The sequence below is a fragment of the Triplophysa dalaica genome, chromosome 23 (genome assembly GCF_015846415.1).
Source record: "Triplophysa dalaica isolate WHDGS20190420 chromosome 23, ASM1584641v1, whole genome shotgun sequence".
Taxonomy (NCBI): domain Eukaryota; kingdom Metazoa; phylum Chordata; class Actinopteri; order Cypriniformes; family Nemacheilidae; genus Triplophysa; species Triplophysa dalaica.
The window spans coordinates 2,561,088-2,572,334 of NC_079564.1; positions in this window are offsets into that span (position 1 = coordinate 2,561,088).

Here is an 11,247-nt window from a genome sequence, read left to right on the forward strand (position 1 = left end):
TAGCCCTTCTGCTGCCAAGCTTTGCCAAAGCGGTCCCCTTGTTTGTGCAGTGATATCTGGAGCACTTCATTACTCCCACTCTCATCACGTCTTACTCTGACAATCATTTGGAAAGAACAATCCTTGAAGAACCTTACAAAGGATATATGCTATCATAAGATATATATTAGATCATAACTGTCTGTGGAAATGAAGCAATAATGGATGATGCCATGTTATAGAAAGAATGGGCATGGCCGCTTACTAAGACTCAAAAAAGAATTATAGGCTATAAACAATCCTGTTATTAAAATATTTTAAGAGAAATCTAGTAATATTACGTTTCGTTGATTTACAATAAATTGACTGGCTGACTTTTTTCCACACATTTGAGGTTTATGTGGTAAACGATGGTTGTGACTAAAAGCTTCAGCTAATATAAAGAATCAATAACAATTTGGGGAAATAAGTGGCCTACAAGGCAAACGTTCCAATATAATAGCCTTAAAATCTATATTATATATTTATTTATGTTTCTTACCAGTTCCATGATCTTCTGCACGGAGTTGTAATTTTCGTGCAGTGAATGTCCCGAGTTTCAGGCCATTCGTTAAAAGTTTTATGTCCACTATCAAATTAATGCTAAAGTCATCCTTTTAATAAAAAGATTGGACATCATTTGATGCGCATGATGTCACCACTTAAAAAACCATGCAATCAAACAGGAAACTCTAAATGTTTTACACAGTGTTGCAGTGATTAATATAAATGATTTATCTGTGCACACCATTATATATATTTTTTATTCATTTGCACTTGTAATCTTAAATAGAAAACGTTAGGCTCCTCTCCCCCTCTCAACAACAACTCTTCACCACATGACGTCAGCAACAAAACAGAGGTAGGACTATAGTGACTGTCCAATGGCCAGGCAAGTTTTACCCCTCCAGCCCAATTAACATTAAACCAATCAAAAATGGAAGGGCTAAATAAAGCCCCGACCTACATTTTGTCTCAATTCAGAAGCCGTTTCACTCAGATACACGTCACGATATGGAAAAGAAGTCAATCGCAACTTCCGTTTCATGGTCTCGCACATGACATGACGTAAGCGATACGATACGAAACGTAGAACCAAAACAGACCAGTTAGGGTTAACCCTCACTGGTGAACAGTCTCGCCTGCGAATGAAATCTACCTTTAACAGGTGTATCTGTGGTTACCAGGGAGAACTTTGATAACGGTAACGTCAAGTCTTCAGCTCAGTAACTATCTAGATTATAAATCCGTATGCAATTCACATTTCCGGGCACTCGCAAGCACCCATGACACGATGATGACTTAACAACATCCGGCGGTATGATAGTTGCGTATAAGTCATCGGTTATTTATTATAACAATTTCTTAATCCTTTTTTTCGGGCAGTTTTTATCAATTAATTATTTATATTTTAACGTCGTTATTAGTAACTATGAACCAATCTAGCTCACCCCTATACTGACAGTTTACTGACCAACATTTATACGTATAACCCAAAATATATTCATTTATCTGCAGAAAGTAAAATAAATATCAGATTGACCTTTTGAGTTTGATGATATTTTCTGAAGCACTTCCTTTAAGGTATACCGTATTAAAGGAAACCATCATTGAATAAAGCCATGACATGAACGTCTGTACTGAGTAGATGAGGAGAGTCGAGCAGCTGACTGGATAAAAAGCTTCAACTTCAGTTCTCTATAACAGCAGGACATCATTTGTGTGTAGATCACAGAGAACAAGCCATGCTTCTGAGCTGAGCGAGCAGTGATGCCGAAACTAACACTCTGATGCCCCACTGATGGCAAGAACTAAAAAGGAGGGCGTCTCAATAAAAAGAACAAACCTCCCACCCGTCCTTGATTTTTGTTCTGTGATTAAAGAAGAACATTTGTGATTTGCATTTTAAAATATGATGATCAAAAACAATTATCGCTCCGTCTGTATGTCTTTCGACAAATGAATTAGATTATGAGCCTTCATGAGCACTGGTTTCTTACAGCCTTGTTGCGTTGACAGTGTTTGAAGTTTCCTGCGGTAACTTCATTACCCGTATTTTGTCCAGAATTAGTGGAGCGTGCTGAAAATTGCTAATGACAGATGTTTCACCACTCTGTCACACTCCTTGTATCATTTGATTTGGAAAGCAACATATGGTGTTCTGGTCTATCAGTATGTCACAGACTGTCTGCAAACAGCTGGTCATAACTCAGTTCAGTGAAAACCATTACTTTCCAATGAAGTGCTGGAGACTTTCCAAATTGTGTTTTGGCATGGCCTCGGCCCCCTAATGCAGCCTGCTTGATGCTGCAGGTAGGGAGGGACAGGCCGGGTGCCAGCATCTTCCGCTAAACAAAGCACAGTGCTAGCGGGAGGGAAAATAAGTCACCAGGACAATCCAAACACGGGGACATTTCGTCTCGTAGATGAACATTTGAACGGGCTTTGAATGAGGTAATAATCTTTGACCTTTAGCAAAGGTACATCTTAATGCTAACTTGGATGCTGATGTCGGTAATGTACGTAAACATCACTGATGTATTCGATTAATATAAATGTACAAAATGTATCCAAGATCAAAACTGTCACCGCTTGGGTGTTAAAGATACAGAATTTCTTTGAGAATGCAATTTTGAATTCCTGAATTTCAATGGAAGTCGAATTGTTGGTGCAAATAGGATGCATAGTAATCGTAATTTGATTAGAATATAAAACATGTATTTTTTAATTGTCAGCATCCTCTAAACAAATAATGTTTGAAACACTGTCTATAAAAAAATATACAGTATATTATATTTATATGTACAGTAGGTTTTGTTGCATTTAATATATTCTTGTATTATATGCAATTAGTATAAAATAGTTTATGTATTTTACTCAAAATGTAATAAATACTGTGTTTGATTATTAAGCATTTGGAATATACTTTTATAAAAAAAAACATTAAAGAGTAACTTACCAAAGTTTGTGAAGTTAAATTATCCTGTGGGACCAAAGGGCATCCGTTCTTAAATTCTGCATTTTGTACAACTCTGGTCAAAATGATTTTGGAAAAACAATGAGATATTTATATATTTAATCACAAATGTGTCAAATAAAAAATCGCAAATAACGACAGCCTTATACCGGACAGCAAACATTTAGAGCTTTAATAATTTCCAGTGTAAACTAACTGATGCTTGAGGGTTGTTAAATCTTTCTGTAAGCTATTTACTTTCACATTTGTTGATTTGACAACTGTAAACTGACAACTGATCTTTTAGTGCCCCTCTAATAATGATGGCTTGAAGGTCAAGTAGAGCTCCGATAAGTCTGAACATAGTTAATGTCCCGTGATTCAGTCCAGCATTTAAGTGTTTGCTTTTATTCAAAGCCCCTAGTCCTCATTTTCTCTGCCCCTTGTTAGCATCGTGGGTTCCGGGACTGACAAAATAGACGGAAATTGCATTAACGAATGTTTTTCGGCAGTGAATGAGTGAATTCACATGGGCAAGTGTGACCCCCTCTTTTCTTTCCTGCTTTGTGTTGATTCCATCTTTGAATAACTATAATAAGGATGTCCCGATTCTGTGCCACGTCTCCAGTTCATGTTCTGCCATCACACCAAGAATCACGATTGTTTTTCAGATGGTATATTTTAGTCATGTTTATCAACACACACCTGCTGGTTTCAGGTGAGGTGGTTCAGACATGCAGTTTAACAATATAGGAAAGTGCAAGTGAAACTACCTTCAATTTGACAGCATGTGCACAAACGTCTTATTATCTGTGATTTGCAGAGTTTCCCTAAAATCCAACAAAATGATATGCTTAAGGGGATGTAGCATTTTCAGATTTGTTTTTTCTTTTGTGCATAAATGAATAAAAATACTTTTTGTTTCACACAGTATCGTAACATTTCTAACTAGAAAATAACCTTACATGCATATTAGAACAAGTATAACTGGAAAAGTGAAGGACATGCACACAAATGCAGTCTTGGATGCTCCATTGTATGATTTTCACGTGATTTTGACCCGATTACTTTAATGATTTACCCCATTCAGTTGCTCAGCTGTAGTCTCTCTCAAGCATAACGGGACCGTCTCTATCCTGCCAATCAATGTGACACGCTTCAATGGTTTCCCTCGATTTCACAACCAAGCATTTCCATCAAGCATGACTGGTGAGAGACAAAAGTCACATTTATTACCAAATAATTGCCTTTACGTGCTTATCGTAGTGAGTTTTGATAAAGAGATTTTTAATTTATCACTCTGCTTCTTTCTTGGTCTTGTCTTTTTCTTCGTCCACAGATTGTCGGGCGGGTATGTCCGATGCGGAGGCACGTACGCACACTCGGAAGGTAATCTAAGAGCGAGTTGGGCCATAACAAATGGGGACAGCTGGCCTAATTGAATCATTTGAACTAAGACAGCTCAACTTGGTTATCCTCTCCGCAGCCTATAGTGATATTAACGCTGGAATCATTAGCCATGAAATCATGTCTGCGCTCTCGTCCTGCATCTTTATGGCACGGCAGCCAGGAAAGGCCAGCCTTGTGTTTTTTACACCAATGAGAATATTTAAGTGTGAGGGAATGAGCTCTGTCTACCGTGTGTTATAAAATATGAATAATCTCTGATATCATTTATCTACTGCATATCACGTGTTGATAATTTTACATGTATAGCATTTATCATGTTTGTACATGGATCCATATATTCCAGGGGTGCCAATTATTGTTTTGATTTCAAACTAATTGGGTTTGGAAAAATAATAAAATAAATACATGTTTAATGATTTATGGTCCCCTACACATTAAATGTATTAAATAAACTTGGAATGTATCATTTTACTATAATGTAAGCAAGTTTAAGGCATCTATAAGGATTTTTAGTGTTATTTATCAGGATTAAACTGCAGTAATGCAATATATAACAGGGGAACATCTCTCCAAGGGGTCCAAGAACTTTTGAAGTGATATTTTGATTTTTTTTATGTTGTTAACCGGCACCCATTCACTTGCATTGGTGTCCATACAATAAAAGTGAATGGGTGCTGGCGCTGTTCGGGCACCAGCTTTCTTCAGAATTACACATTTGAAAAGACAAGAGGGTGATTGAATGACGACAGATTTTGGGTGAACTATCCCTTAAAAGCGTCTGCCAAATGAAGAAATGTAAAAACAGTGTTATTATCAACCAGCGAGAATTTAGCAAGCAATGTTGTTTCAGGAGCATGTCCTACCATAAAGTAATTCATGTTATGTTTAATCCTAAACCTCAAAACAGAGCAATGATTGGTTGATAATAATGTTGTTCCAATGTTGTCTAAATCGTATTAAGCTATTGGCCAAAACCAGATGCTGTGTTTTTATCTCTTTCCTGTCTTTGGTACAAAAGGCCCGGACAGCGTTCAGGACCATTCCGAAGGTGTAAAAATATAATCTCTTTTAAACACTTTCACACTTCAGAGCTCATAATGAGCTGCAATTACACTCATTCCTGCAGATCGTTTGCCAGTAATGTAATCAGGTGCGTTTCATATGCCTCTCCATAGATGGGCTCCTCATGTCTCCAAACCTGGTCTCATTCCCTCCTTCCCCCCAGCAGGCAGACTGCCATGCCAGACATAGCATCTCCGTATTCCACCCCCTCCGCATGCAGCCATGGCAGAGAAAACAGATAGTATGGCAAGAGCCGCCGTGTTATTCGAGGACGGATGGACCTTTGCGGCGTGGCACGCAGTGGAGGTTCACTCACGACAGAGTGATTTAACTGCCGTGAGTGGGATCCCCCGCTACGTTCGGGTCAATTTCCGTTTTGAGGGTGAGATGTGACCCCAATGAGACGCCTGCTTTGGTACCGTGGCATTAAATGATGTCCCAGATTCCCCTGAGCAGGGTTGCGCAGAGACCTCAATCTCATGGGTGAGCCTGACTGGAGACGCGATCGACAAGGGTACGTACACACACGGCAAGCCCCCGGGCACATTCAAGGAGAATTTGCCATGAGCAATTATTGAGAGTTTTAAAATGACAGGTCTATTTCAGGTTCAAACCCGAGAGGCGTGCTGACGGTTATGTGAAAAGATGGAATTATCGCCCCTCCTCAATGTGCAGTCTTGGGTGGCTTTCTTTACTTCTTTCCTTCGTTCCCTCCCGTCGGTTTCTGTGTATTGCACCTTTTCATATAGTTATACGCATATTTTTTATGCAGAAGACACAAACCAGCGTAATTTAGCACGTTTTAATAATCAAATTCATATGTAAAGAATAAAACAGCTTTTTTAAGATTACAACTGTGCTGGTGTCATTACATGAACAAATCAATTGAAATATATCTGCAAATGTTATTATTCATTTAATTAGGAGTAAAAAGAGCAAAGTGAAGATTAAAACAGTTCATTGGTAAGATTTTTATCCAGAGAAAATATTTTCCATCAAAAAGAGAGAGAGAGAGAGAGAGAGAGAGAGAAAGAGAGAGACAGCGCGAGCTGGTGTTTGGTTTGGAGACGCGTTAGACAACAGTGGCAGTGAAGCATTGGCAGAAAGTGATAATTATTTTAATTAATGATAATGGTTTTAATGATTCAACATTTTGGCTAATTGATTATGATTGATTGCACATTACTGAACAAGGAAAGTGAATCAGGGAGGTAATCAGGGAGATGACAGCACAGGTCAACACTGCAGCATGCGCGAGCCTACAGTACACATGCTAATCAGGCCCGGAGAGATGCCCGACACCAGCACTGCATGCTCACCACCCTGTATGTCTTTTGGCCTTATGGACTTTCTAACTTCAAACACACTTTCAGCACTTTCATTTGTTTGTTAACATTGTCCAACATGTATAAACTATGAAGGAGATTTTTCTCCCATTTTTAAATTGCAATAAATGTTTTTGTGACAGATTTTTATATTTAAGACAAATGGGGGGAACCGTGTTACAACAATAAATCTATAATTGGCATTTAATAAAATGAATAAAGGCGTATTGTTTCAAGTTATTAATATAACAAAAACAACAAGTTTGAATAAAAATAACAGTTCGATTGATACTGCATTCACCTTTAAGCTTTGAAGTGGGACGCATCAAATTGTAGCCAGAATGTATAACTAGAAAAAGACAGTTATGTTTTTTTCATCATTAGCGGGTTATGGCAGTTTACTGTGATATTTTTAGTTGTGAACTGTGCTGCTTGGATGCTCATTATAGGATCCTCAACACAGCTGCGAGATCTGTTACGATGTTAAAATTAAGAGCACCATTGCATCTATTACAAAATCGCTGAGGATAAATATTCCAAAAACTGTTGGCAAACACCAGCCTTCATTTTCACGTTCGTCTGCTTGCTGTGCAATGCAACACAAATCAACACATTAATAGCTACAAAGCAACACTGCTGGCTTTCTCGTACTGTAATTTTAAAGTATTCACAGAGTTATAGTGGTTTTCAACTGGTGAAAAGAACAATGCTTAATGCAAACAAAATGCCAACATGTAATTGTATACTTGTAACACAGTGATTCCCCTCAATGTATTGTTGATGTTAAAATATATGCGATCAATAAAGCACTATAGCATTTTAGTCCAAGCTCAAGTTACTCTGTTAAAGTTAGCCATTCTGTTAAAAATGTCACATTGTTGGGCGTGTGCAGTTAATGCCCATAAAAAACATATATTCAAGGGTGCTATTAGAATACTTTTCAGGGATCTCTTTACAGTATGTACTTCTCAGAAATATACTTAAAAATACACCTAGATTTAAAATTTTGTCCCCATTGTCTTTCCATAGTAAGAATAAAAATTTAGTGAACTACTCCTTTATGTATGCTTGACTTACACTGACAGAAAAGTATATTTGACCTATAGCCTACTGTACTTTTACTCAATCTTTTGATATTATTGAAATCACCTTTAATTACAGGTTAAGGTTTTTTAATACAAATATGCATACCATAAAACTAACAAAGTGGCATACTTAAAGTGCAAACATAACAGTAAACTTTCATTTACAAGAAACCTTACAAGTAGGCCTTTATACACACACAGTATAAAACTACCAAACCAGTAGTTTACTTAGTGCATACTTTATACAACAAAAACAGTATTGAACAACGAGTATTGAACTGGTTACAGTACAAACAAAAAGTAGCTTGAAACTAGTTGTGTACTTAAAATATACTTAAAGGTAGTTCTATAAACGGAAAGTGTGCCAATTTAGTCCTTAGTACTAATAGTACACTTACAAATATACTATAAGTGCATTGATATTAGTATACCTAAACTGCATGAAGTACACTTAAATATACTTCAAAATAAGTTTAAATTATACTTATTCTTGTGAGGTTGTAATATAACACTTTTGTTTATTTTTGTAAACAAAAAATCTCCATCTTGAATCTAAACCTTCACCACGCTAGGCTATGTGAAGTGTTTAACTCTGTTTTGCATGAAAGTGCGTGTGTTTACAAGAGATGTGTATGTATAAGCTACCCGTGATAATTGCGGTTGTTTGTGGAAAATGGCCATTTTGGTGAAATAAATGGGGGCATTGAGGGCATTCCTTTAGCAGACACGTTTCACAGGATCCAACCGGTGTCCGTGACAGGTAGCACTCATCCCAGCCACTCCATATTCATTTAAGAGGCCTTTGAGAAACAGAAGAGCCTTGCGGTTCTGTGACGCATCTGACCCTGTAATTCTGTGCATTCACATCTTACTCAATTGTGTCCGTTTGGAGGACACTCATCAGAAGAGGAACCCATCGCAACCTCGCAGGATCCCACAAGCCCCATACATGCAAATACGACCCTTTTTTTATTTCACGTTGGAGAGACAGTGAGTGGAGCGACCCTTTGACCTCCGCCCTCCTCTCTCGACTACTTATCCCTTCAACCCCTGGAGGTGGCATCTCTCCGAGCAAGTTGACTGGGTTAGACTTTAATTAACGAAATGTATGATAATGTGATTTCTGTAATAGAATGACATAGTCTAATGGTGTTGTGTGATTATGATTAATATAGCACTTTACAACATGAAAATTTAGCCAGGAGCTGAACGACGGCCTTTCTTTGACTTCCGACAACTCACCTGATCTGAACATGTACATGTGCGACTGATTTCACATTCTAATGCGAGAATTTCATATATGTTTTCGATTGTTATTACACGCCGCGTTGGAATGCTTGATTCTGATTGGCCAGTCGTGACATTTGCATGTTTGTTATTCCCGATAACAACCTCTCAAAAATCATTTTTTGGACAAATAAATATGTATTTTGATAACATATATGACATTATATTTACAGATGATTAAACCAAATGTTTGTGACATTTGACAACGTATCTTACCTTAAAATGAAAGGAACTGATTTTCCTTGAGGAAAAAATATTTGTATTTGTACATATGTTCAGTTTTTTTCTCATGTGGCAAGAAGACGTGTAATAAGTGGGATAATGTAAAAGCAGTGGCTTATTTCTGCGATAACAACCGGCTGCCTGTACATAATCTCTTACTAAATATTGATCCTTATTCGTACAACATTGCATTAGCACAATGCTTAAATTCTCAAATAACACATATTTATATACATATTTTTATTTAAGTTGATTTGGATAAATTCATGTGAATGTATTACAGACAAAATCTTGTTGTAAGAAACCCAAACGTTCTTATTCAGGCCGTTTTCATTAGCAAACGTTTTGAAGGTTACGCCAAGGAGACATGCGAACCTTCTCCAGGAGAAAAGGAGAACTTTCACAGGTGTCTGTGGAGGAGACACCCTCATACCTTGTGAATTTGATAATTAATACCGTAATTCAACTAAAACCGCTCAGTGCGAGCCGTAATGAAAACTGATGTAGCTACTCAGCACAGCGAGCATCACAGGTGGGCCCAAATTAATGTGCAAATAGAGGTAAATTGCCTGTGTTTAGTGTTTTCGTCAGCACCATTTGAGTTTGTTGGAACTATCAGTAATTAATTCTGATATAACAAAGTCATAAATTTAAGGTTAAACACTGGCATTACCTTCAAAGCCGGTGATGGGAGGGCTTTCATTTGAGTGTCCCAGCTGGGACCCAACATCTCACTATTACCAAGAGATGAGCCGATGAGACAAAGAGCAAGTACAATGTGCTGTCAACTGTGGTTGGGGGTCTATCATCCCTCAATCCAAAGCATCGCGCAGACCGGACATCAACTTTAGCTTTATTTAGTATCAATTTGCGCTGTTTATATCGGTTCTGGGGGAATATTTGGTGTTGTTTGGGCAAGTTACATGTGAAAAATGCGAGTCAAAATATTTGCTTATTTGATTTTTTTGCAGTAAAGCGTCTCATTGATTGAAAATTGTGTCTGTGAACAAACCTCAGACAAATCAGAAAAATAATCATAGATTTATGAATATTTAACATCATAGTCACGGCAAATAAGGCGAGTAATTAGCGGGTTCCATAAATTTGCAAATTGTTATTTCATGTTGATGAAAGAGCTTCAGTTTTCCTCATAAATTATTCATGCATCAACAAAAGTTAACGGAAAGAAATGAAGAGGAATTCAACTGAAAATTGGTGGACTATGTTGCTTGCACAAACACACACAAAGAGCAAAATGTTATTGGTTGGAGTTTCGCTCTTTACCTCATGAGATGTGATAAAGTTCTGTCTTATTTAAGTGTTAATGCTGTCTCAGATGTTTTACCTTAATGTACTTTTCTTAAAGAGATCACCCAGAAATGTTGTCATCATTTACTCATTCCCTTGTCATTTCAGACGTGCATGACTTTCTTTCTTCCACAAAAGAAGACATTTTGTGTTCTGCAGAAGAAAGAAAGTCATGCAGGTTTGAAATACAAGTAAATTCCACATTTATTTTTCTGGTTCTTAGGGAAAACACATGCTGATAATATATGAATATATATGAATGTCCAGTAAGTAATAAGTTTGTTTAAAGCTGTCTACCAAATATGTTAACAAGCTATAAGCGTTGATTATATATATATATATATTATATGATAATATAGTAATGGATCTGAAGAGAAACCCTGTTTAAAATCATACTTAAATCTTAAATCTATAGAATATATTCAATAAGATTGCTGGCAAATCGAACATTCATGAGTTTGTTGAGATGTTTACTAAAAAGTGGGATGTGTGATTTCTGGAGATTTCTTTTTTCAGAAAATACATTATACACATAATACACAAAAGTGTTCATTTGTTCTCTTTTTAATCTCGT